General features: G+C 52.6%; 1 protein-coding gene across 6 annotated transcripts in view; it reads right to left on the bottom strand.

The window, feature by feature from the left end:
• Window positions 1–27,469, bottom strand: part of ATP2B2 (ATPase plasma membrane Ca2+ transporting 2) — a 330,440-nt gene that overhangs the window by 129,595 nt on the left and 173,376 nt on the right. Inside the window, exon 1 of one of the 6 annotated variants that reach the window (XM_006173323.3) lies at window positions 26,577–26,675. The exons of the other annotated variants lie outside the window; for them this stretch is intronic. The gene's annotated coding sequence lies outside the window, so the exon portion shown is untranslated. Of the gene's footprint in view, window positions 1–26,576; window positions 26,676–27,469 lie in introns of those variants that run through there. 6 annotated transcript variants of the gene reach the window in all.

The following is a 27,469-nucleotide window of genomic DNA, read 5'->3' on the forward strand; positions in this document are numbered from 1 at the left end:
TTCGAACTCTTGCTTTTCTAGAGCTCCCTCTAACCTCCCAGTCAGACTTTGCAGTCCCGTCTCTGTGTTTCTATGGCCTCTGGACATACTACACAATCACTGTATTTCTGGCAGCTCCTTGGAGGAGGGGGCCGGTTCACCTCCACGACCTGGGCCCAGCACGCCCGAGGCTTAGGGTGAGCCTCGTGAACTCAGCGTCCATCCCCGTGTCACCCACGAGTCAGAAACATGCTATCTGAGCTGGGGTGGGCTGAGAATGTGGACTGAATCACGTCTGCTGGCGCTCTGAACAGACTCAGCAGAAGGAAGGTGCACAGAGGGAGAAGGGGAGGGGGGCGTGAGAATCAGGGGCGGCCACAGGGCATGTGCCAGGCCTCCCACCTGCCCTGTTGCAGCAGGAGGGGAAAAAGATGAAAACACAAAAGTAGGGAACAAAGAGAAATCAAGTTCATCTTCCCTTATGACTGCCCCAGCTCATGACTGGAGACTTCATTGTGCAGGAAATCAAAGAGACATTGGGAGAAGGGCACTGGGTCTGCAGGGGTCACGACAAAGCTCCTGCACCCTCCGGGGTTATTTTTGTTCTGTGTCATGTCTGATGTTCCCACCCGCAGGCTCGTGCAGAAAGCCTCTCTAGCTGGGTGACTGGGGACAGGTAACTTGGCCATTTAATGAGCACCTAGTAGGTGTCAGGCACCACGTGTTTGTTCAAGGGTATGGACTGGGGTTACCTAGACCTGGACTCTGATTACAGCTCTGCTACTTCTGCACAGCCTCGGGCAGGTCACTGCTTTGCTCTGGGCCTCAGTTTCTTCATCTGCAAGATGGGGATATTTACATGTGCATGCTTAGGCTTTGGGGGAAGTGATGTGTGACAATGGCTGTGACACGAGCACAGTGCCTGCCACACAGCTGTCTCCTTTCCTTATCCTATCAGTGCTGTTAGAGGAGTGTTCATGCTCCCATTTTCCCTCAGGGAAACTGAGGCTCAGAGAGGCCCAGATCGCAGAGCTAGAATGCACAGAGCTGATGCCAAAGGGGACTTCTGTCCCCGAAGCCAAAGGCCCCTCCCTCTGCGATGCCCCATGTGTCTGTCCTCTTACTTGTCATTCACAGAGGCCTTGGGTTGGAGCTGGGAACTCAAAGGTAATTCAGACAAAAGCTTCACCCTCTGAGAGTCATGGCCTCCCACCACTGACTACTGTACACCACCTCCTCCCAATCAGAGAAGCTGTGGCTGGGAGGATGGGGAGGGGACTCCCAACTGTGCAGGAAGAGAAAGCATTTGGGAAGTCCTACTGCACAGGCCCAGTTACTCCTTTTGAGATCAGGCAGGCAGCTAGGGTTACTCTTCTGAATCTCAAGTTTTTCCATCAGCGAACTGGCATAAATTCCATCTCTCCCAGAAGATAACCAGAGGGTGAAGCAGAAAAGCATTTGGGTGGCCTTGGCATCATTTCAGGGAGCCCCAGATCAGGCTGTCTTTAGCTGAAGTCTGTGCAAAGTTCCTCCGTAAGGGTCTGGGTAGATTGCCACTTTTCTGAGGAGGAAGCCTATGGCTTCTTTCATCAGCTTCTCAAAGCAGTCCCCGACCCCTCTGTTGTCCCATAAAGACCTAGAATCACTACTAGTGGGACCAAGTCAACTCCATGTTTTCCAACGAATGCTGTGTAGACACAGTACCAAGGTGGCAGAGCCAGGAAACCCAGAGGCCAGGGGATGCTACAAAGAGCAAGGTTCAAGGCTGGGACCAAGGCCACTTGAAAGTCACTCACTCTACAGCTCTCCTGCGGTCCTGTGGCTTGGGATCCTGTAGGAACCAGCTCCCCTCCATGCCAGCATGGTGGAGGAGAAAGAACTCGGATGCTGGTCTTTCCCAAGCAAAATGCAAAGCTAATTCTTCCAGACAGCAAGTTCCTGTAACCTTAATTGATCAGCCTCTAGTTTAGAGAAAATTAGATTTCATCTGACTCTTCCATTAGCCCCGGGGATAGGAGTGAAGTCAACAGTGCAGTACAGAAAGCTCTCATCACAGACTCACCCTGAATTCGGCCAGAGAAGTAGACGGAGGATATAAGCCACACCCCCATGAGATATCACTCAGAGCAGGTACCTTGGGGAAATGCTTAGGGGCTCACCTGCTCGGACATCCACAACCAGACCCATCCCACAAGTGGCCCAAAGTCACTTATTCTAGTCTGGTGGGTCATACGGTGGGTGACCCCCTGGAGGCCCCAAAGGCAGGCTGTAGCCTGAAATATCAGCTGACTGCAGGGGCCTCAAATGTGGTTCCTCCAGCCCAGGCCTCATCACGAGCGACAGACACCAGCTTCCTACCTGGCCTCTCTACCTGGCTGTCCCCGCATCTCATCCCCAACAGATCTCAAGTCCAACTTGTCAGTATCTTCTTTTCTGATAAATGCTTTTGTGAATCTTCTCTGAAAAGTTATTTCTTATTCCTAGGTGGTGAAGATGTTCTTTGTCTTCTTCTAGGAGCTTTATAGCTGCAGTTTTACACTCAGATCTATGAGTCATCTCAAGTTAATTTTTCTCATCTATTTTCCTTCTTATTGTGGTTAAATCCACATAACATAAAATTTACCATTTTAACCATTTTTAAGTGTTCAGTTCAGTGGCGTTAAGCACATTCACATTGTTGTGCAACCATCACCCCCATCCACCTCCAGAACTTTTTCATTTTCCCAAACTGAAACTCTGTCCCCATTAAACAAAATACCTGTTCCCCCTCCTCCAGGCCCTGGAATCACCATTCTACTTTCTGTCTTTATGATTCTGACTACTTTGGGGACCTTGTGTACATGGAATCACAGTCTCTTCTGTCTGGCTTATTTCACTTAGCATAATGTCTTCAAGGTTCACTCATGTTGTAGCGTGTGTCAGACTTTCCTTCCTTTTTAAGGCTGAATAATATTCCCTTGTATGTATAGACAATATTTTGTTTATCTGTTCTTCTGTTGATGGACACTTGGCTTTCATGAATAATGCCACAATGAACATGGACGTGCAAATATCTGTTTGAGTCCCTGTTTTCAACTCTTCTGGGGATATACCCAGAAGTGGAATTCCTGGATCATATGGTAATTCTGTTTAATTTTTTGAAGAGCCGCCATACACTTTCCTGCAGCAGTTGTACCATTTTACATTTCTACCAACAGAGCAGAAGTGTCTCAGCTTCTCCACATCTTTGCCAACGCTTGTTTTGTTTTGTTTTTTATTGTAGCCATTGTAATGGCTGTGAAGTGGAACCTCACTGTGGTTTTGATTTGCGTTTCCCTAATGATTAGCAATGTTGAACATCTTTCAATTTGCATATTGTCTTTGGAGAAATGTCTGTTTCCTTCGCCCATTTTTGAGCGGGGTTGTTTGGCTTTTTTTGGTTGAGTTGTAGGAGTCCTCTCTCTACTCTGGACATTAAACCTTGTCAGATATTGGATTAGCAGGTACTTTCTTCCATTCTATGGATTATTTTTTCAGTCTGTTGACAGTACCCATTGTTGCACAAAACTTTTTAAGTTTGATGAAGTCCAGTTCATCTATTTTTTCTTCTGTTGCTCGTGCTTTTGTTCTCTAAGAAATAACCACCAAAAGATCTTCTCCCTCAGTTTGAGTTGTGTATGGCCTGAGGTGTGAGTTCAACTTAACATACCTGAAATCCAACCCTTAAACTATACTGCCGGCACCTCCTTCTCTTCTGGGGTTCACTGTCCCCGTGAAAGGCCTCATCTTCTCTCCTGGTGGACAGCTCAGAACACAAGTCACCCCTGTTACCTTCCTCTTCATCATCCAAGTCCTGTCAATTTTGCTCTTTCCTACGTTTCCTTGAGACCACTCACTTTTCTTCATCTCCACATCCCCTGTTCTAAGGTTTCTCATCTCTTGCTTGGATGACTGCAGGAGCTTCTCAACTGGCCTCTCTGCTTCCTCTCGGAAAAGCAACTCTGATTACAACACATCCTCCCCATCTTGTTCTTAGGATAAAGACAGAACTCCTCAATGTGATCTTCAGAGCCCTGGATGGCCCACCCAATACCCCATTCTCCTCACTCTCTCTGCCCCTAGCCACTCTGCTCACTCTCTCCACCAGGTCTTTGTTCTGTTCCCTCTGCCTGCAATGTTAATGCTGTTCCCTCCCCCTCAGCACCTAGCAAAGTCCAACTCATCCTCCTACTCCTGGCTAAATCTCACCTCCTCAGGGAGACCTTCCCTGACTCACCGACTATATACTCTCTGTTGCTGCGCTCATCATGGTCGGATTTTACATGTATGTTTGTGACTGCTGGATTAATGTTCAACACTAGACTGCTGAGGGCAGGGCTTGGGTCTGGTTTTTAATCACAACCACACATTCCTAGGGCCTAGCACAGTGTCTAGTACATAGTAGGTCATCTGTAAATAGAGAGGAAGGAAAGAAAAAATGCAGGAAGGAAGGGAGGAAAGGAGAGAGGATGTATGCATGGAGTGAAAAGATCGATTTCCTTTGCTTTACAAGGTTCTTCCCCAAGTGGGAAGCTAGGGCCTTCATGATCTCCAAAGGGCAAGGAATGACTTTCTGTCAATTCCAGCTTTTCTAGGAACTTACGTGACAAATGCCATGCAGGCCCTTTCTCAATCTGATTCCTCATTTATACAGTGGGGATAACAACATTCCCCTGTAGGACTGTCGTATTAGAAGACATGATGTATGTGAAAGTGCTGAGACCCAAACAGGACCCAAACAGATGACCTTGAGCCCAGCCATACTCCCAGATATAGCCAAATTCTCCTAGGCTCTCTGTGTTACAGTCTTCTCTTCATTGGCCATCAGATTTGGGCATGGACATATCCCTAGAATGGAACATGGAGACTCAAGTTCCTTTTGAAGCACACAGTCTTTGAGAGCTCCCCTAGGTGATGTCCTGGGAAGTTTAACTCAGCTACACCGGGATCTAGCCATACCTGAAGACTGCTTAGAGCAGGAACCTCCGTAAAATGCTCATGGCTCATCTGCATGGACATTTTTGGGGTAAAGTTTGGAGGTTACCCAAGATTTAGCCCAGTTTGGTGGGTCAGAGGTGGATGACCCCAGTATGAGTCCACTGTCTCCTACAAGCCTAGACTCTGGGCAGTTCTTCCCTTGCATGTGACTTGAATCAGTTTTCCTAGTGGGTGGGGAGACCCCTTAGCCGCCCTAGGCACCAAGTGAAGTCCAGAGCAAGTCCTGAGAAGCTCTAGGACCCACCCTGGACCCTGATGTTGCTCACGGGGATATTGGTCCACCCTGGACTCAGCACTGGAGGAAGGGCTATGTCTCAAGTAGGAGGCTTCCTCAATTCTGGGCCTCCTGCTTCTGCTCCCTGCCCTCTCAACTGTCCTTTCCTCACAGTTGGGGCCATGTAGGCCCCCTACAGGCTCTAGGCTTTGGGCTCATTGGGCCCCTATCTGGGAGGGGAGTCAAAGATCCCAGGCCTCCAGCTCAGAGGGCTCCTGCCTTCTGGGCAAACAGGCCCCAACTCTAGGGACTGGCTCCTCCCTTGTCCCTGGCACAGAGCTCCCTCCCACAGCCCTGTTTTTTCAGGGCTAAGACTCTGCCAAGTTCTTGCCAGAGACCCTACTCTGACCTGGGCCCTAGGCTCGGTCCATGCTTTCTCGTTAGTCCTTCTCAAGTCCATCCCCTTCTCTCCATCTCTACTTCCATCATCAAGGCTCACCTGGGCCATCACACTAGCCTCCTCATTGATTTCCCTGCTAACATCTTGCTCCTAAAACCTGTTCGTCACACAGCAGCAGGCTGACATTCCTAAAACATAACCTGGATCACATAATTTCCCTGTTTAAAACCTTCTATGGCTTCTACTACACTTAGAACTGAGTCTAAGGGATAAATTGGGAGTTTGGGATTTGCAATACTAATCACTATATATAAGACAGATAAACAACAAAGTCCTACTGTATAGCATTTATTCAATATCTTGTAATAGCCTATAATGAAAAAGAATATGAAAAGGAATATATATATATAGGTATAACTGAATCACTAAGCTGTACACCAGAAATTAACATTGTAAACCAACTGTACTTCAATAAAATTTTTTTTTTTAAATGAACAAAGTCCAAAATCCGGGGTCTACAAGGCTGGGCCCAGGTCTTCTGGTTCTGCCAGCCCTCCTGCTTCCTCTCCCACCGCTTTATCTTCCACACGCTCCCCTCAGCCCATCCCACTTGCCATGTCTGGACCTTACAACAGAGCATCTCTTTATGTTGCAGTTACAGATGCACAGGGCATCTGCCTGGGGCTGCTGGGACCTTCCTGAGAATGAACGAAACACAGACGCAAGCAAAGCTGAGGAATGAAGAAACTCATTTGAGCACCAGGATACAGCCACACCTGAAGCCAACATATCTCTTTTTTTCTTAAGCTAACTTAGTTGACGTCTATATTACTTGCTTCTGAAAGTAACCCCAGTTAATTCAACTGGCCAACCCTCCTCACCCCACCCCACCTCCTTTCCTGTTCCTCCGACATGTCAGCACACTCTCGCCTCAGGGCTTTGCCTACACTGTTCCCTCTGCCTCGAGTGCTCTTTCCCCAGATGTCTATATGTCTCACTTCCTAACCTCTTCAGGTTCCTGCTCAAATGTCCCCTCCTTAGAGAAGCCTGCTCTGCCCACCTCATCAAAAAAAAACCCCAAAAACAAAATGTCTCATCATCATCCCCTACTCCCTTTCTCTGGGTTATTTTTTAAAATAACACTTTCAACTACCATGAACGTTGTATGTTTACTTATTGTCTGTCTCCCTCCGTTAAACTTTAAACTCCATGAGGATAGGGATTGTGTTAGGATGACCAGATATTCGGATTTGCTTGAGACTGGGGGATGGGATGTGGGACTTTGATGACTAAAACCGGAATGTCCTGGGTCAACCAGGGCAACGTGACCACCCTGGACTGCCTTGTTTGTTTACTGTCAAACCTCACTGCCCAGACCAGCGCTGGCATGTGGGAGGTGTTCAATGCACAGCTGAGCAGGTAGATGGGTGCCGGCCCTGGGCCAGGCGGTGCCACGCAGTATCTGTGCACACTGCTTCCTGTTGTCCTCGTGGCCTGCCCTGGGAGCTGGGCTTTTTTATCCCTAGTTTACAGGTCAGGAGCTTGAGGTGGGGGCAGTGTGTCCAGGCCACACAGCTGGTAGGGCAGGACTGGAATCCCGCTCAGCTGGGTCCGAGGAATCAAGCCCTTAATCAAGCCCCTGCGTGCCTCCCAGTTATAGCCTGCTCTGCTCACACCAACTCACCCTCAGCCCCTGTCACCTAAACAGCCACATCCAGGCCCAGAGCAGCTCACCCTCCACCTCGCCCCACTCAGGTGGGTGAGAACTCATCCAAGGGCGGCTTGTTCTCGGCCAGGTTGGTGGTGAAAGAGAGGGAGAGCCGGCAGCTCAGGGGCTAGAACCCCACAGTGTGGTGGCCGGGGGTCCTGAATGGTGCACCCCCGGGGCTCCAGGTATCCCTGGGGGCTTGTCAATCACAGCTGCCTGCTCAGCTGGGCCTCGCCCCGGTCACTGAGCTGGAGAAAGCCTGTTTCCTGCCCACTCACAGGGGCCTAGACGAAAACACCCTTCTCACCGCAGTTAAGGGAAAGACCTCTCTCTGCCATCCCAGACCTGCTGCTCCCCCTGCCACCCCCACCTGCCATCAGAACCATGGGAACAAAAGAGGAGGCAGTGCTTCCCTGGGCCATTTATCTCTTGTCTGATCCCTATAAACAACCTTGCGACAGCTGCTCGTTCTTATGCCCATTTCATGGACGAGGAAACTGAAGCCCAGAGAGATGAACACCTTCACCCATGCCACACAGCTCATAAGGGGGATTCTCGGAGATGAAGTGAGGGTTGGTCCCAGCCTCACTGTTGTCTATTCTACCTCTTCTTGCTGGTGAGGGAGATGATGGAGATGATGCTCCAAATCTCCGCTGTTCACTGAGCCAGGCACTTCCCACGCATTAGTTCTCATTTCAGCCTATGATTGTGTGCATTTTTCAGGAAGTTGGACTGCACAGGAGTGAAGGGGTTGACCAAGGTCGCATGGCCTGGATGATTCCTACCGGAGCCTGTCTTACCAATATGTTTCCCTCCTCCTTTCCTTCCTCCTGTCCACCTACCCACGCACACATCTAACAGCCAATCAACATTCACTGAGTGACGATGATGTACCGACATCACCCCAGCACCGAGCAGGAGGAAGTCCTGGGCTGCAGCGGCTGTCTTGGCTCCTGGCCCAGAGCAGCTGGAAATCCCTTCCTGAGAGGCTGCCCGGATTCCAAACCAGGATCCCCTGGGTCCTATCAGTGATCTACTTGGGAGTCTCTCGCTGGGGAATTGTTCTCTGCAGGTTTCATTCTGGGATCTCAGCTGCTCTCCCCCTGCTTGGCCACCAAGGAGCTGTTTTTCATAACAAAGTGGGGCAGGAGAAGGGCCATGGGAGGTTTTAATAATTTCGTTGTTGGAAATTTCCATGGTGGTGGAAAAGACCTGCTGGCCACCCTCCAAACACCTCCCTGAAAAAAACTTCCAAAATCAAACTGCTGGACTGGGTCACTGCAGTCCCAGCAGACGCTGGAGCTGCCCACAGAAGGGCTGGGGGCCAGTGCATGGGCATCAGCCCCCGGCACAGAGTTGGGTACCAAAGGCCCAGGGATCAAGGAAAATGGGGAGCTTTTCCTGTCTTGGAGGGAAGTGTGGAAGAACAAAGCAGTTGCTCCCCTAGGAGCAAGTCAAAAGCCCAGAGTCCATTTTCTCTGCCACCCATTTGCTGTGTGACCTTGAGTAGTTACTAGACCTCTCTGAGCCCAGCTCACCTCGTGTGAAAGGAGGTCTGAAGCATAGGTGATGTGTGCAGGCTCTGACTTTGGGTCTCCTGAATTCGGGGGACTGAGGACAGGAAGGGTGCATAGAAACTGAGCCCTGGGAACTCTTGAGGATGTTTAAGGGCCTGGGAGGGAGAAGAGGACCTGCAGGTCCTGGAGGGTGCGGGCTCACAGGTGAATTAACAGGCAGCCTCCTCACTGCCCAGCCACAATCTACCTCTCCCACGGGCACACAGCTTCCCCAGTAGCCTTCTGTGGAGGGGTCTGCATAAAAGTGACAATCGTGGGAATGCCCTGTCCTCAGCATCTCGCCTGCCATCACCTCCAAAGCCATCCCACCACTGCCAGCTCAGGGAGTCTCTGTGGCCTTCTGAGCTCTCCACACCCATTGGCTGCAGCCAGTCCCCTCTCCTGCCTCAGAGACTCCTTACTGCTGTGCCCAGGCTGCCCCACTCCCAGCTCTTCCTTCACTCACCCTCCAGGCTAGTCTTTGCTCATTACAGCTCTGACCCTGTCCTGCCAAGTGCCCCCAAAGCCCTAACTCCCGGCAGAACTGGGGGCAGTAACCCAAAGCATCACCTCTCTCCTCACCTCTCCTCCTAATGCAGGAAACCCCCTTACACATCAAGGCCCACCATGGAGCCCAGCCTCTCCTCCCAGGCAAGTGTGCACACACACATGACCAAAATAAATCCTCAGATGATACCAAAGAACGGAAACCCCAAACAAGAAAACCTTGTGCCAGAAGGAGAATGCCGGGGTCACCAGGGCTCCCAGACCAGTCGTAAGCTCTTGCTTGGCTTACTTGAGGTTTCCCCACTGGGGCTGCAGAAAGTCAAGCTCTCTGAAAGGGCAGAGGGCAACCCATCACGCCCCAGGATGAAGCTGGTGGGCCCCCGAGCCCCAAGAGTAACCTGCGTCCTGTCTCTGGTTCTGTGCCCCATGGAGGACGAAAATGTGTCCTGTGGGCAGAGACTGTCTGATTCATTCTCACTGGATCCCCAGTGGCCTCAGTTCACAGTAAGTGCTCATGGAACACTTGGTAATGAATAAGTGAATGAGGGTAAGGGTTTGGACAGCAGGAAACAGAAAGCATGGGCCATCAGTGTCCACAGAGGTTACCAGCTTGGGACATGGTGCTAGTCACTTCCCAGTGCCGCCAGCTGACAGTGCCTCCAACAATACTCAAATCTGTCATGCCCATGCTTAAGAACCTGCAGTGGTTCCCACTGTCTATGAAAAAGTTTGGATTTCTTAGGCTGGCATTCAGAACTTGCCTACTCTCCTCTCTCCCTGCCTCCCTGTATCCATTCATTCATCATCCCCCCTACTCTACCCACGCATCTATCCATCTGCCTTCCCATCCATCCATCCCTCCCTCTGTTCCTCCAACCACCCACCCACCCACCAATCTCCTCCCTCCCTCTCTCCATTTCTCTGCCCATCCATCCATCCACAGATTCATCTTTTCTTCCATCATTTACTGAGTGGTTACCAGGTTCTAGACAACATGCTAGGTGCTGGGGTCAACCCAGATCTTTACTTCCATAATAAAATTATCTCACCACATATCTGTCTACAAATCCTGTCTGCCCTACCTTCAAAACATACCCAAAATGTGATCACTTCTGACTACAGCCACGGTCCCGACCCTGGGCCAAGCCGCTGTCTTCTCTCCCCATGCTCAGTGGGGCAACCTCTTCCCTGGCCTCCCTGCCTCTCACCTCATCCCACCCCCGACACACAATCTGTTCTCCATACACAGCCAGAGACGAATCAAGTCCTCTTCTGTTCAGAACCCTCCTGTGGTTCCTGTCACTCTTCAAGGAAAAGCTCAAGTCCCTGTAATGGCCCACGAGGCCCTAGATGATCTGTACCCACCCCCTACCCCTATCCCATTACCTCTCCGACCTCATCCCTTCCCCTCCTCCTTGTTCACTCCGCTCCACCCCACTAGCTTCTTCACTGTCTGTTGAACACGTTGAGCACGTACCCATCTCAGGATCTTTGTATTGGCTGCTTGCTCTTCCATAGACAGCCTCAGGGATCCCTCGGGTCTCTGCCCAAATGGCACATTCTCAGTTAGGCCTCCCCTGACCCCCAACTTGAAGCAGCCCTCTTCATCGTCCTTCCTCTGCCTTATTTTTCTCCATCCATGGACCACTCCCTGACACGTCACCCACTTGCATCTTTGTTTGCTGTCTGTCTCCACTCCCTTGAATGCAAACCACGAGGCAGCCAGCAGGTCCGCTGTGCTCAGTGTGGTTTCCCCAGTGCCTGGCGCACAGTAGGCCCTCCACTGACATCTGTGGACTGAATGCCCTCACCTCTAGGTGTGGGTAGTCATTTCTACTTTATGAAGGATTTTCACCTGTGTTTTGTCAGTGGTCTGTCGTCATCCGATGACTATATCTGCTTGTAATCATCCCTCTGGACTCTCATTAAACAGATTCCTAGGTTCTCCCCAACTTCTTCCTTCTCACCATCTCCACCCCTTTCTAAACGGCCCCAATGACCCCAACATCAGCGAGGACTCACTGTGGCCGGCCCCTGGCTGCCCCCATCAGTCCCAAAGCCCCATCGGCTTAGCCTGTCCCCCTGCCCTGAGAACCTGCCCCCTCTGCCTTTATTCACCAGGAGGCCTGTCCAGCCTCCTCCTCAGGGGTCTCCAGTCTCGTCTCTCCAACGCATTATCCTCTCTAGCGCCACAGATTCTTCCAAATGGCCCAGTCTGGTCATATCACTCGCCAGCTTAAACCGTTCAGCCCACTGCCCTTGGCTTGGCCCTGCTACCTCTCCGCTGAGTGCTCACCACCCCCGCCTGGTGCCTTCTGCTCCGGCTGCTGCTGGTGGCCTCCGCCCGCTTAGGCTGTGCCTTTGCCTGGGGCACCCTTCCCACCTCCTACCTTCCTTCCAGCTGGCTGGCTCTTATTTATCCTTCCACTTGGCTGCAGCCGCGTGAGGCCCTCTGGGTTGTTCCCTGACAGTTCCAACGATGGGTGGCCTCCTCTGGGCCCTGTATCCCTGCGGCTTCCCCTAGCCGGGCTTTTAGCACATGGGTTTGCAATGACTGGTGTCCCTGCTAGACCAGGCACTCCAGGACCGCAAGGCCACTGTCGTCACGGTTCAGCTGGGGGCTCTGGGGCCAGCCTGCTGGCTGGGTGCCCTCGGACAGTCCCTGTACGTTGCAGAGCCTTACTCCCTCATCTGTAAAATGGGGGTAACTGCCAGAGGGACATTGTATTAAATAAGTTCCACAAAGCACTTAGAGCAGTGTCTAAATACGTGTTAGTTGCTGGCATCCGGATGGAGAAACTGGCGCAGGGAAGAAGCCAAGGGTCCCTGTCCCGTAGATGCATCTGGTCACCGCAGGCCTCCTGGTGCTGGACCTGCCATTAGTGTGGGCTGGGCTGGGGGGTGGGTGGATCACCCCGGCCTCTCTGTGGCTTTCTACTCACTAAGAAACCTCTACTTGTTTCGGCTGATTTTTTAAAAATGTGTCTTATTTGCTTTGGGGGTGAGAGAAGCATCTTTTCAGGTTTGCAGTTAATGCCCTTCGTTTTTTTCTTTTGACCTTTGTGCCTGTTTTCTGACTTCACCTCCCGTCCCTGTTTGCATGTGGCTTTTTTTAGCTGACCTTTTGCCTCCAACCTTCTTATCTGAACTCCCTGGCTCTCCTCTGCGTCTCAGAGCTACACGGTTGCGGTGAGGGTGCTGCTAATCCATGCCATCCACATTTCGGGGGAAGGGGGGGAGCCCCAGCCCTGGGCACGTACTCAGCGCCAGCCTGTGCTGGGCACTGCACGTGTGCTGGCGCGTTAAAGCACTAATGGGGGCCCAGAGAGGGCACACCACAGCTGGTAAATGGCACAGCTGGCAGCTCCTAAGCCCTTGTTATCTGCACTAGGCTCGATGCCTCTCAAAGACTGCCGAACCACCAGGATGGCCCCAGTACCCTAAGGGACATAATAAAGCCACGGGTATGGATAAAATGATTTCAAAGGAAAGAAACAAAATCCTTCTGCACTTACATCTACCAGTAAGTGAAAAATGCAAGCAAGGAAGAGAAAGAGCAAATTGCCAGATTTCGTTAAACCAAAGTCAAATTGTAAGTTGCCCCACAATTTCACATACCACGAAGAAAGAAAAAGCGCTTCCAATAAAAAACTATAACATGATTCAGGTTTTTTTTTCCCCAGATTACGTTGTATACCTGAAACTAACACAACACTGTAACTCAAGCGCACTTAACAGCAGCAACAACAATAACAACAAAACTACAACGTGCTGTCAGCTGCAACACACATCCCTTCCCCAGGGCTGTGAAAACAGGGGAAAACGTGCATCCCAGGATCCATCACACAGGGTGCCAACAGTGGTTACATCAGGTAAACGTGGGATGTAGAAAGAGGGAAATTAGTCGTCTTGCTATAGAACCTTCTGTATCATTCTGTCTGTTTCAATAAGCATGGCTTTATTTTTGTAACTCAAACGACGCAGTTTAAAAAAAGGAAATAGGTTTGCCAAGCAGTTGCCGCCTGGTGTCTCTTCTGGACATCTCATGGGTTAGGGACATAGTAATTGGCAGCTCCATGTGCCCTGCTGGGAACAAGGCTGGGGGGTCTATGTATTGGGAGGGGGACAGATAAGCATTAGGCACGCATATTCCAAAGCTCAGTCCAGGCGGGTCTAATAAGCAGAAATTTCCCATTATTGAGGCTTGGCCCCCAAACCCATCATTAACGGCTCTTCAAGCTCAAAAGTAGACAGTGGAGGCACAAACAATGCCACAAAGCCCCACTGCCCAGAGAACGGGACAGTGAGGGCTCTTCCTCTCTCACCATCCTCTGCTGTACATCTTCCTCCACTGTTTCTGCCCTGCACTGTTGCTCCTACCTGGCGGCAGACCATTTTCAGACCCAGCTGTCTGTTTACTACCTTCTTTCCAGCTAGAATGTAAGCGGCAGGAGGCTATGGATTGCATCTGTTTCATATAAGGCCGCACCCCTCGCCCACTTCTCCCTTTCTCCCCGCTTCCTGGGATGCCTACTAAAGGCAGGTGGGCTGAGCATGAGGTTCCTGGGAATCCCCCACAAAAGTTTCTCCCTGTCTTGTAGATACAGGGTCAAGTGTGACGCTGAGAGAGGACACTGCTTTCCGTTTCACAGCTGCACAGAACAGAAACCCTCCCCCTGTCCTCGGCCCTTGAATATAACAGTGAATGGGACAGATATGCTTCCCTGTCCTCGAGGAGCTGGTTGTCTAGAAGGGGAGACAGACAACAAACAAGAGAATAAATACTGAAAGAATGTTAATTGTGATAAATGCTATTAAAAAGCAAGCATTGTGACAGGGAAAACACTTTAAAATAGATCAGGGAGGGCTTCAATGCGGAACTATGAGAAGGAACGTATACTATAAAGAGAAGGGGAAGAAGTAGTCTAGATGGGGAAACAGCATGTGCAAAGGCCCTGAGGCAGGAAAGAGGCTGATGAGTTTGATGAATGGAAAGAAGACAAGTGATTAGAGGAGATGAGTAAAGGAGAGTTCTGATGAGGGACTTATAGGCCATGGAAGGAGTCTGGGTTTTATCCTGTGCAGCACGCGGGATAAAACCTGTAGAGTTTTAATCAGAAAGCAGCACAATCTGATTTATACTGTTAGAAGGATCCACCTGGTTACTTTGGGAGAACAGATGATTTGTGGGGAGCAAGAGAGGATATGGGGGACCAGTAAGAAAGATCATCCTTTCACTTATTCAACGTGTGTTTATTCAACCATGTTCTAAGGAAACCTCTGAAAAACACAAAAATGAAAACAAATGAGACTTATCAGCTGGGGCATGACTCCAGAGGTCTAGGGTTTGCCACCTGGGAACTTACAATAAAGGGAGAGGCAGGAAGTCTTCCTGCAGAAGGAGGCCCTCAGGTGGGGTTTGAAGGATGGCTGAAGGGTGTTGGGGGATGGGCCCAGCCTGCGCAAAGGCTCAGAGTCGAGGGAAAGGGTCAGTGTAAACAGCGTGAACTCCGATTTGTACTGAATGACTAGATTCCTGACAACTGAGTAGAAGAAATAACTAACTGATGAGGAAGAAGTGGCATGAAGATGAAGCCGGAGGAAGATGCTGGAAGGGTAGGTGGGGTGGGGGATAAATCACGGAAGCACTGAATGGGGCCCAAGGAGCCTGAGCTCCGTCTGCTTGGCAATGTGGAGCTCTGAAGGCCTTGACCATAGAGTGGCCGGCCAGACGGACATTCTGAGAAGGTCCCCCTGGCGGTCATGGGGGGCCATGGAAGAGGCTGGGCCAAAACTCAGCGAGAGAGGGTGAAGGGTAGGGCCTGGCTCCCACTCGCGTTCTGATTCTATGCTTAAGAATAATGAATAGCTGGTATTTTATAGAGCTTCCTAAGTGTTTGGCACCATGCTAAGCGTTTTACACCTATTCACTCATTTAATCAGTACAAGAACTGTATGAAGTTGGTAGTATGATTTACTCCCATTTTACAGGTTAGGTGACTGGGGCACAGAGAGGTTAAGTCACTTGCTCAGGGTCACACAGCTAGGAAGCATTGGGGCTGGGAATCAAGCCTAGGTTCTCGGACTCCGGGGTCCTCTCTTAACCACTGCCCTTAGTTGGCTCCTTCATCTAGGACCCCACAATCCTACATTCTGGGATTTGGGTTCCCTGGCAGAGGAAACCCTCTCTGGACAGTGCTCCTGGCTGTCTTTTGAGGCCTCAAGAATACACCAACAAGCCCCTCAAAGCATGTGAACTGAGAGTGAGCTCCCACTTATGGCTGTATTGCTGACCCACGTGACCAGGAACAAGTCCTTGGACCTCTCTGAGGGACCCTGTTCCCCACCTGAAAAGTAAGGATGAGAATGTCTTCTCCACAGGACATGCAGGAGAACTGAGCCACTAGCCAGGGTGATAACCACGTTAGCTCTTAGGCATCAGACGGGGGTGCACAGAGCTTTTGACTCATGTCTTATGTGATCTCCACAACGGCCCCATTTTAGAGGCGAGAAAACTGAGACTCAGAGAAGAACAACAACTTACCCGAGGGGACACAGCTTATCAGTGGCAGGGCTGGGATTTGAATTACAGTTCCCTCAACAGTGCCTGGTGGGCGCTTAAGAAATGCAGTCACCCCTCTCTGCAAATGTGAACCCAGGGTGGCTCCAACCCTACGAGGGTTACCCAGGCGTCTTTTGGGGTGAGAATGAAGAGTACAATGTGGTCAGTTCCAGGGGTCCAGCCCTGTCGTTGCCGAGATGTCAGCTTTCGGGGTCTCCTGAACTTCCCCTGTGCAGTTGTGTTGGGCACATCGGCCAGGTGTGAACGGCCTTGTTCCTGGCTTGACGTCTGGCCCAAGGCCTCGCCCTTTCTCCTGGAGGGCTAGGGTGGCATACGAGCTTTTGGGGTGGCGGCCGGTACCATGGACAGAGTCCTGGCCTCCTGGACTCTCACTGGGCAACCGTGGGCGACTCTGCTCTGGATCTTGGTCTCCCCTTGAGCCCAATGCACAAAACAGGATGACAAGGGGATGGCTTCCTCCCCGTGGGGCCCTTCCCAGTTGGGAGAGCTGGCCTGAGCCGCTGCACCTCCCCCAGACCGGGTGTCCCCCCCTGTAGAGGGGTCCAGTCGCAGCCGTGAAGGGTGGAGCAACGCATGCGCAGAGAGCGCCTAGCACGGAAGCCCCGGTCAGCCACGATGTTATTGTTATTCCCGGTCACCTCGGAGGGTGTAGTGAGGCTCGGGGAGGCCACCATTCAGCACCAGCATCTGCCTTTAGCTGCCACGGTCCCACTGCAGGCTTCTGATTCTGTATTTCACAGACTCCCTGGAGAAGCTTTTTGAGGTCCTAGGGTGAGGGAAGCTGTTAGAATTCCCTTCCTCTGAGGATGTCTGGGCAGGCTCTGGCCTCTGAGAGGGCAGAGAAACATCCAGAAAGAGCCACTGTTAATTCTGTAAGAACTGCCTGCACGTGGGGTGGCTACAGTCACGGACTCCTCCCTACACTGGTCGCATTTTATAGATGAGGGAACTGAGGCCTGGTGAGGGCCAAAGACTGTGGCTGGTGAGGCCAAGCCTCGGGCATGGGATTTCTCATGGTCAAGCCCCGCCGCTGGGTGTCTGCTGTCACCTGCCACCTTCTACCTGGGGCTGTGCATGGCCTGGCACGTGGCCGGGCACATGCTCAGTGCTCAGCCAATATTGGTTTTATTGATTTACATTCTCTTCCCCTTTCAAGATCTTCAGAGCTTGGAAACCCAAAATTGGCTGGGGGTGGGATGAGGGGAAGGGCCTCATTTTAATCTGAAGTGAGTCATGTAAGTTGATAAATTTAGAAGTGGCCTAAAGGGCTCTTAATCTCCTGCCTTCAGATAGTTGCTAGGAAGAGGCTGGTTCTCAGCAACGTCTGCTTTGCAAATACACACGACAGCGCGGATGCTGCCGGGGCCCCGCCCGGGGCCCCTCACTGGCCTGCAGCACCCGCACCCCAGCTGCTGGGCTGTTACACCTTCTGCCTGCCCTCTCCACTGAGGACTCATCCCGAGATGAACAGGAGCTGCTGCCATCTCAGGCTTGCTCCCAGGGCCCCCACCCAAGATCCACACGGATGTGCATGCACACAACCACGAGGTCCTTCCCTCCAACCCTGTCCCTTCCCCATGACCTTGACTATCAGCAATGTCTGGGAAACTTTGAATCTTAGACATTTAAAGTTCCAGGGGGCCCGTCTGGCCCCAAAGTCCTTGTTTCAAGGATGGTTACCCGGGTGCCTTTTGGGATGAGAATGAAGAGCAGGATGCGGTCGATTCCAGGGGTCCAGCCCTATCACTGGGAAACTGGTGCCCAGGGAGGGACTGTGACAAGTCCAAGGTCACCTGGGTGGTTTGTCAAGGCTGAGCTGCACCCAGATCTCTGCTTCCCCTCTCCCACCCCAATCCATTCCGTGGCCCTGGCACTGCCCAGTGGCTGGACCAGCTGGCCAGCTGGGGCTTTTGCCTTCTCCAGGAGGGAGTTTTGCTGTGTCAACCTTGCAGCAGCCACTGAGAAGGCACTTGGAGGCCAGGAAGTGCTGGCAGGTAGACTTGTAGGGTGGTTGGCAGGCTCTGCTGACCTTGGGCACAGCCCTGGCTCAGCCCCGCTCACCCCCTTCCCCCGTACTGCAGTGAACAGGCAGAAATGTGAAGGAAGGAGGAAGCCACTTCTGATGAGAGTCCCAACCCAGCGGAACTGCATCCGGCTGCATCTTCTAGAAACCGTCCCGCCACTGGCCAGAACCCCCTTCTCCATAAGAGTCACAGAGTCCTGGACTCCCACAGGCACGGAGGCAACACCAGGCCAGTGCCTGGATGCTGGGGTCAGGTTCCACCTCTGGGGAGAGCCAGCTGTATGACCTTGGGCAAACCAACTTGCATCCTGGGTCTCAGCTGCCCCATCTGTAAAACGAGTGCTGCCTGTATTCTTATTATTTTTTTTGAGCCCAGTGTCCATTTCAGCAACTATTTATTGAACCAGAAGAGACTCATTAGAAGTTCATTAAATAATAATTGCTTACACTGCTGTCAAGCACTGCCCTAGGCACTTTAATTTTATTTAATTCTCACAGCAGTCCTAGGAATTGGATACTTCTGTTATCTCCATTTTACAGATAGTGGGACTAAGGCACAGAGAAGTTAAGAAACTGGCACAAGGTCACACAGCAAGGAAGTAATGGAGCAGGAGCTGAAATCCTAAAGTCTGTGCCTTAAATTCCTCTCTACACTACTGTGTTTGACTTTGAACTGCCAATTATCAAGCACCTACTGCATACAGGTACTGTGCTGGGCATGTGATACACACATGAACTTGCTGACTTCTCACAAAAGTTCTAGGAGGCCAGGATTCTCATGCCCATCATTTCAGAAGAGGAAATGAAGGCTCCTATAACATGCACAGAAATGCTTAAGATCCCACCATGACTGAACTGGGGAGGCAGGTGGAAGACTGGTTTGTTCCCACCTGCCTGGTGGCCCTAGGTCTTTACAAGTTTTATCTTACTACCACATTTCATGGAATCTAAGATAAATCCCCTATCAGATGCATCACTATGTATATTTAAGAGAGAAAAAGGAATGGCTGGTTCTACTGTGAGAGGCCACCAGTTGTAACAGTTACCTCTGTTTCAGAGATGTCAAAATGTGTATCTGGGAATCCACGTAATTCGGCTTTAATCACAATACCCTACAAGGTAGGCACAACTATTGTCCCCATTTTACAGCTGAGGGAACTGAGATCCAGAGACGAAGGACATACAGCTGCTCAGCGCCTAGGCCTCAGATGTGATGCTGGGCTGGCTGGACCCAGACTTGGTCCTGACCACTGTCTACATCACTGCTCAATCAGGCCACGTGCGCCCGGCCCCTGCACACATTAGGACGCAGAGAAGACTCAGTCAGCTGAATCTCAAAGCTCCTTGCTTCCCAAACAGCTTCCCAAGGATCCCCCACCCCTCCATGGCCTTGACAGCTCCTGAGCCCCACTGCAGCTGGGACTCCAGCCCAGCGAGGCAGGGGTATCAGGAGCCAGGCTGGAACGGGCTCCTCTGGACAACACTCCTCGTGTCCCTGCAACTTGGCCCCTGGATGGCCAGGCACAGACGGGTGGAGTAGCCTAAGCCAGCGTGGAGAACACCACCACTTTATAAACAACTTCCCTCATGATGGCATGAGAGCCCTGGAGAGACCTGCTTCCTTCCTTCCTTGGAAGCTCTTGGGTCCAAAACGGAGTCATCCATTCATAGCACTGTCCCACAGGATGCTCCACCACAGCATGACTTCTCTGGATCTGTGGAAATCAAATCCACCCCACCCTGGACTAGGATTTGCCCCATCTAAGGACATCTTTAAGGAAGTCCTCTGAGGGCCTTTCCCCAGAAGCAGGACAAAATTCAACATCTTTCAAATGTCTGACATGATTGGGGCTCCACTCGTGACAGTTTTCTATTCATCACATCACACACGCTATCTTGTGCAGCAGGTTTCTTCAACCACAGTTTACACATCAGGATGTGTAGCTCAGAGAGGCAAAGCTACCAATTCAAGGTCACACAGCAACAAACACTGGCATTAGGATTTACATTCAAGTGGTTCTGATGCCACAAGAGGAGGCCACTTTAATACTGATCTCTGGACAGGCCCAGAGCTAAGTGCATCCTCTGCGTCACTTTACTGAATCCTCATGTAAGTAACAGTATAGTAATAACACTATATCATTCCCATCTTACAGATGAGGAAACATCCTCTGACCCTTCAACTGGAATATAACCCCAGGCTAGGCATTTTACTTGAGTCCCATTTGCCTCTCACAACTGGAAAGGTGGGTACTAATATTAGCCCCATTTAATGGAGAAGTAAACTGAGGTTAGGTCCGTAGTTCAACCACACACAGCTACTTCATGGTAGAGCCACTTATTAGGATGCGGCTTGGCATAAGCAGTTACCCTCCCACACAGTAAATTAAAAACATATTTGTAAAGTGCTTGAGGATACATTTTAGCTATTAGGAATGACTATTATGATCAGCATTCTAGACCTTGGCAGTTACCCCTCCAGGTGGGTGTTGCTGTCCCCATTCTCCAGATGAGGACACTGAGGTTCACAGAGAGTAAGTGGCAGATGAGAAGGGACTGTAGGCTCTCAACTCTCTGCCCCATGTTGGTCTCCTGGGGCCTACAGGGCTCACTCACACCCTCAGGCCCCTGCCCATCCTCAGCTCTTCTCCCCAGGGCCCAGGAGCCCCCACAGGCCCCGGGTGAACACAGGCTGGCTGGAGTCCCTGCCCCGTGGGTCTCTGGCTACGGGCAGCCCCCGTGGAGCTCCAGACAGGTAGAAAGGAGAAACAGCACCAGAGGTCTGGGTTCAATCCTAGCTCTGTCCCTCACTTGCTATGTGACTTGGGCACTTCTTAACTCCCAAGGCCTTGGTTTCTTTGTCGGCAAAATGGGTGAAAAAATGAGGCACTATGCAAAGGACTTACTAGCAGTAAATACTCAATAAATACAGTCATCCCAAGACATCCCCTGCAGATACCAAAATCCAAGGGTGATCAAGCTCAGGTCCCTTACAATTGGCCCTCCACATCTGTGGGTTCCATACCTGCAGGGACGGAGGCTGATCACATTACTGACTGTAATGTGTCTTCCCCAAAGTCATGTCTAACTAGCAGCTCAAAATGTGGCCTTATTTGGAAATAGGGTCTTTGTATATGTAACTAGTTAAAGATCTCAAGATGAAATCATCCTGCATGTAGGGTGGGCCCTACATCCAACGGCTGGTGTCCTGACGAAGAGAGGAGAGGACACAGACACTCAGGGTGATGTGAAGAAGGAGTGGAGCCTGGGGTGACACGGCTACAAGCCAGGGAACTCTGAGGATGGCTGGCACCCCCATAAGCTGGGAGAGAGGCAGGGGATGGACTCTCCCTCAGGGCCTCCAGAAGGAACCAGCCCTGCCAATATCTTGATTTCAGACTTCTGGCCTCCAGAACTGTGAGCAAACAAATGCCTGCTGTTTTAAGCCACCCAGTTTATGGTCATTTGTTATGTGACCACAAGAAACAAGCAGCTGCTGTAACTGCTACTGCAGTTGTTAACACCCCCGACTTGCAGGGGCTCAGATCCCTCATCTGAAGGGCCAGATGGCAGGAGAATCTGCTCTCACCGAGGACAGGAAGGGGCAGGATCACTGCCCTCTCTCTCAAGAGGAGAGCATGGGACCAGGGCACTGACACAACTTGCCCAAGGTCACTTGCCAGGGACCGAGGGGGCTCCAGAAACCAGACCACCTGACCTTTAGACCAAGGCCATCTCCCCCATATCCAGAGGCCTCTGCAGCTTTGGGGAGCCCAGCCCTGGTGTCCCTCCCCTTGGCCCCATCAGATCTGGACATCTTGCCCTGTACCTGACCCTGCAGAGGTTTCCTGGATTGTGTATGACGCTCCCAAGGTTGGAGACCAGGGTGAAACCCTCAGTACACGGTAGGTTCTCAGGAGATACTGAAAGCATCACCTTTTTAAAAAAACTACTGTCACACAGCAGTCCTACGAAGTGGGCATTGTGCCATTTTACAGCTCAAAAATCAAGACTTGAAGAGGCAAGGTGGCTGACCCAAGGCCACTCTTAAGCAGCAGCAGGAAGTTTTGAACTCATACCTCTGATTCTCAATCTCCACAACTTCCATTCACTAAGCCATAAATACAGGCCACACCCTCAACCGAGGACTCACTCTGTTACTTCTTCCGCTTGCCCCTCCCCATTGAGAAGTGGGTACCACTGTCATCCATTTTACAGATGGGTGAACTGAGGCTCCACTCAACCACCTGGAACACAGGGTGAAAACCATCATCTACTACCAGCTCTTCATGACGGGTAAAGCCAAACATCCAAGTGTCTCCATCCAGGGGGGACATTCTCCCTAAATATTTTGTTTGAGACACCTACTAGGAGGGAGGAATGAATTACCGCAGGTTCAATGTTCTAATTTTACAGAGGGCAGGAGATGCAGGGGTGCCCAGATTCTGGGCAAGAGACCCACTCTGGCCTCCCACACTGCACTGTGTTCCCGGCAGGGCTGGGGAAGGGGGCCTGTCCACCCCCCCCCACAGCGTGTGTGCACACATGGCACCCAGAACCTGTGCCCCAGTCAGACCCACTGCAGCCCCTTGGGAGCTAAAAGAGGCCAGGAGAAGCCCATGTGTATCTCAGGGTCCCCCAGGGCGCCAGCCTTGATCCTGCACCTACTATGTGCCAGCTGTTTCACGCACATTATTTAAAATCTTCCCCCCAGCTCTGCTTGAAATCTATCCCCCTTCTAGAGAAGGGAAGATTGAGGTTTACGACAGAGCCAGGTCCCCCGCTGTCAGAGGGCTGGGAGACGCATCGCCAGGATTCAAGACCAAGCCCCGTGAGTCTCTTTGGAGCCCTCCTCCCAGCCACACTGCTAAGAAGACAGTTTTAAATTTGAGGGTTGCCCCGTTCCCAAAAGGGCCTGATTTATCTGTGCAGGCTGAAGCCAGCGGCTGGGGGTGGGATGGGGGACTGGATGGCTGGAGACCCAAGTTTCAGTCTCCCTCTACCACCGACTTGTTAGGAACCCTCAGTTTCCTCAGAGATAGCAGGAGCAGGGGAGCAGCGTGATGCCCAGGTCACCCCCAGCCCTGAGCGCCTGTGAGCTCCCCGGCCCCTTCTCATTCTTCTCGGCTCCCTGGGGCAAAGGGCCAGAGGGATGAGAACCCTGGGCTCTCTCAAAAAGGCAGCACCTAGGATCTCCGGACTTATTGAGGGGAACCAATCTGCCCCCTCCTGGTGATTCTTTAGGTCCATTCAGGCTTGAGACTCCCCAGCCTAGAGGTTTCCCCTCTTGACCTTGGCCAATGGCAGCAGCAAGGTCCTCACCTGCTCTGGCTCCCAGCCCCGACACCAATCACAGCTCTGTGCACAGCCCTGTACAGGACTCCAGGCCCTCGGCCGGCTGCGGGCTAAGGCAGGGTCGGGACAGGCCTGCCCTGGTCACACTGAGGACAATGAGGTACAGAAAGACAAAGCGACTTGTCCAAGGTCACACAGCCGGCCAGGAGCAGAGCTTGGGCCTGGCGGGCTCATCCCTTTAACTTGGACTCAAACATCTGGGGAGAACCAGGGGCCCAAGCAGGCCTCTGCTGCTTCATGCCTGGGACCTGAGGATTTGCCAAGGCTCCTCACCCTTTACAGAGCACAGTGTGACCTTGGACAAGTCCCTTCCTCTGGCTGGGCATCAGTTTGCCTCTTCTACTTGGGTCTGGGCAGGGAACTTTAGACTCCACGTGTCTGCTCTGCCTTTCCAGGTGCCGCTGATTCCATGGGCTAACGGGGCAGCAGAGCCATCTGACTGCCTGGGACAGGGCCACACCTGCCTGCTGAGGGCTCTGCCTTCATCCACCCTTTCCTGTATCCTCACCCAAAAAACTTAGTATTTGCCCTCTTGGTGCTCAAGATGTCAGCACCCCAAATTGGAGCTGGCCTCGCCCAGGATGACCAGGCAGGGAGCCTGACAGCCTGGCTTCCACCCCACCTCTGCCATGTTCCAGCTGTGTGACCTTGGGTAAGTGCCTTCACTTCTCTATGTAGCTTCCTCATCTGAAGAACGAGAATAACAAGGCTATGAGAGGTCCCTCTGAAGCAAAGCACGCAGGATAATTAGCTCAGTGAAGGCTAGCAGGCTTATTATTATCTCCCTTGACCCACCCCTGTGCAGGGCAAGGAGAAAGGGGGGAGGGGGCTGGGGGGGGAACAGAGGGAGGGGCCCAGTGCTTCAGTCTCTCCACAGAGTAGGCCACGGAGAGCTTTTCTGACCTTTGGTCTGGAGAGGACTTTGAAGGCTGCTGGAGGCATCCCTGGCATCCTGGCCCAGCTCTGAGAGACCCCACACCAGTGTGCTGGTTTTCTGGTACCAGAGAATAGGAATGGTGGGGCTGGTCCAGGCTCCTGGTGGTTGGGGCCATGGGCAGTAGCCCCTCCTGCCCCCTCTCTTGTTTCCTTTTCAACTGCAGGCAGCCTTCTCTGCAGAACATCAATAACCCAAGATGGCCTTGCTGAGCCCAATCACTGCTCCCTGGGAATAGGGGCTGGCCCTCCCCTCAGGCCTGTGTGGGGCTGTGGTGGCCACTCAGGAGCAGGTGTCCCTCTGTCCCCACAGGCAGTCCCCTGAGAGGCAAACCTCTCCCCAGTGCCCACCGAGGCACCTCTGCTTCCAAGGAGGATGCCTGGAGGCTGAGGGGCAGGTGTGTACATGCAGCACCTGCAGAGGTCCTACATCTGGGTACCTGGGCCATCTTTGTACATGTGCAACCTACATTCACCTGTGGGTGTGTTCCAGCAGGCTGTGTGCCTGCCAGTGCATGGATGGGCATGCAGATGGCATTCAGGACACCACATGTGTGTGCTCATCACTTTCACATGGGCCAGCCCTCACACAGGCACATGCCACGCTTGCAGATGCTGCAGGGCATCACGGCGGCCTGCAGGCCGATCCACCCATGTGCAACCTACTACATTCCTATGTAGGTGCTACATGCATATGGGAGCATGCTGCATTCACAGGTGTGTGTGTGTGTGTGTGTGTGGATGTGCATGCAAGCTGCAATTGTGTGCACGCTGTATTTTGCAGGTGAGCAGGTGTTATTCAGCGAAGGGAGCTGTATTTACATGTGCTGGGGTGTAACTGTGGGCATGGGCACACTACATGCGTGTATATGATTTGAAAATATACAGAGCACCACTATGTGTCCTCTATTTGTATACGTGCAGCTGTGCAAATCTGTGGATGTGTACATGCCCTGATGAGAAGGGACTAGGGGTAGGAAGGTGGCTAAATAATACAGGCCATCAGCCGCTTTCCTGGACACCCCCCCAGCAGGGTTCCCTCAGAGCCACAGCCCCCTCCCCACCACTGCTCCTACAAGGAAGTTAAGAGGCGGAGGCCCCCGAGGCCTGTGCTTCAAGCACCCTCCTACTGCACACGTCAAAGGAGAATTTCTCTGGATGGCGCCCGCCGCTCTTGGAAATGTCCCAAACATCAGCTCTGCCTCCTCCCAGCGATTTGGAGAGCAATGCAGGCAAGGAGGGGAGCCTGTTCTGTGCCGGGCAAGGGGGGCTCAGCGTCACACCAAGACCCTCTGCTGATGGAGCCTGCCTGCTCATTTATCCTTCTGAAGGTCGAGCCAGGCTGGGCCTCTGTGTGGGAGTCCCCAGACCCCGGGATCCCTTGCCTGACTGGGGCAGGCCAGCCACAAAGACCCCTCCCCACACAACCTGGGTAAGCAGAGGACAGTCGTGGTGTGGAATGGCCACTGAGCCAGAAAGGGTGGCTACCCACAGCAGCTCACTCTTGGGGAGTGCAGAGGCCCCCCACTGGATTTCCCAGTCTTGACCCTGCCAGGGCCAGGGAGGAGCCCCAGGTGACTAGAGCTCAGCCAGAGGCCACAGGAGGCTGGCCGAGGAACTGGGCTTTGGGGTGAAAGGGCCAACTCCACCATCCGGCATGACTGCTGCAAAACGGCCAGGCCATCCCACTCCTGCCCCTCTCCTGGCCATCTCAGGGACCCAGTGACCCTGCCACCACACACCCTGGCTGGCCTGACCCCGTGGTCTTGAACACAGCAGCCAACCCCACCAAGGGGACCCTCCATAGGGGCCTCCCTCTACTTCCTTCCTGGGACCCTGGCTGCAGTGAGCAGGGGGCACCCTCTGGTCCTCTGCATCTCCCTGGGACGAAGCTCAGAAGGAAAAGAACCTTGCCCCCACTACCGGCTTGTTGGCCCTTGCGTAACATCCATCAGAGGCATTTGCTGTCCAGAGGCTGTCGGAATCTACCTGAGATCCCCGGCATCCGCCTGTCCGAGGCCCCCCTGCCCGAGTCCCCAGCGCCTCAGCCCTCCCCCTCAACACAGGGACCCTCCTCACACTAGTGTCTCCCTCACCGGAGGCTCCCAATGCAGCCTCAGCTGCTGTCAGATAAACAAGTCTTGCTCCCACCCCCCCTCCACGCTGCCACCGCCACCACCATCAGCACTGAAAAAAACCAAATGAAATGAAACAAAATAAAATGGGTGAGGGAGGAAGGGGAGAGCGGAGTGGGGCGCTTTTTATTTTTTATTTTCTCATGCTGGGGGACGCCGGTACTTACTTGGCTACGAAAATCACCACCAATCCGGCACGATTTCCAATCCGGCACGATTTCCAGGCGGGCAGCCCCGTAATCGCGGTGCGGCAGCTGGTGCCGCGGCTGAGCCCAGCCAGCGTGCCCGGGTCCCTCTGCAGACTGTACCATCCTGCCCGAGCAGGTGGGGGGGCGGGAGGGGGGGCGGAGGCGCCGGCGCCGGCTTCTAGGAGAGCATCTCGCCGGCAAAATGCGATCTCAGGGGAGGCAGAGGCCGCCCCTGCCGCTGCTGCCAGAGGCTGGGGGAGGGGGCAGGAGGATGAGGCAGGGACGCGGGGAGGGCTCGTTGTGGTGGGGGGACTGGGGGAGGAGAGTGGGGGGTGGGTTTGCGTGGACTGAACCACCACGGTGTTGTTTGCGGTTTTAATTCCTCCCGTGGGATCATGAGGAACTGAAGCTGGCAGAGTCCCAGGAAATATGCCTGCTACCCTGAAGTAGGAGGGAATGTCAAGGGCACGGTGAGGCTGAACCTGAGGGAAGGGGGTCCTTTGAGTGGCGGAGGTGCGGGGGAGTGAGAGAGGGGGGAGGATTTTGCTCAAATGGTCTTAAGTCATCCCCCCACCCATTATTTTCCCTGTTGAGCTGGGCTGGAGCTCTGGTGCCCCCTCCTTTTGATCAGAACAACCCCAGACTTGGCAGGGCAAAGGTCACATGGGGAGCAATGGACTCAACACAGACTAAACACATCTGTGACTGCAGGACCAACAGAGCCCAGCCCGCAGTGAACTTCCTGCTGCCATCTAAACACAACCCTTGAAGCCCCGTTGCCTGACCCTGCGCCCCCTCCACCTGCCTGGGGGCTGCAGGTCTGCAGTAGACCCCTTCAATGGGCCATTTCTCTGCTCACAGGTGCACACTGA

Source organism: Camelus ferus, chromosome 17 (assembly GCF_009834535.1).
Source record: "Camelus ferus isolate YT-003-E chromosome 17, BCGSAC_Cfer_1.0, whole genome shotgun sequence".
Taxonomy (NCBI): domain Eukaryota; kingdom Metazoa; phylum Chordata; class Mammalia; order Artiodactyla; family Camelidae; genus Camelus; species Camelus ferus.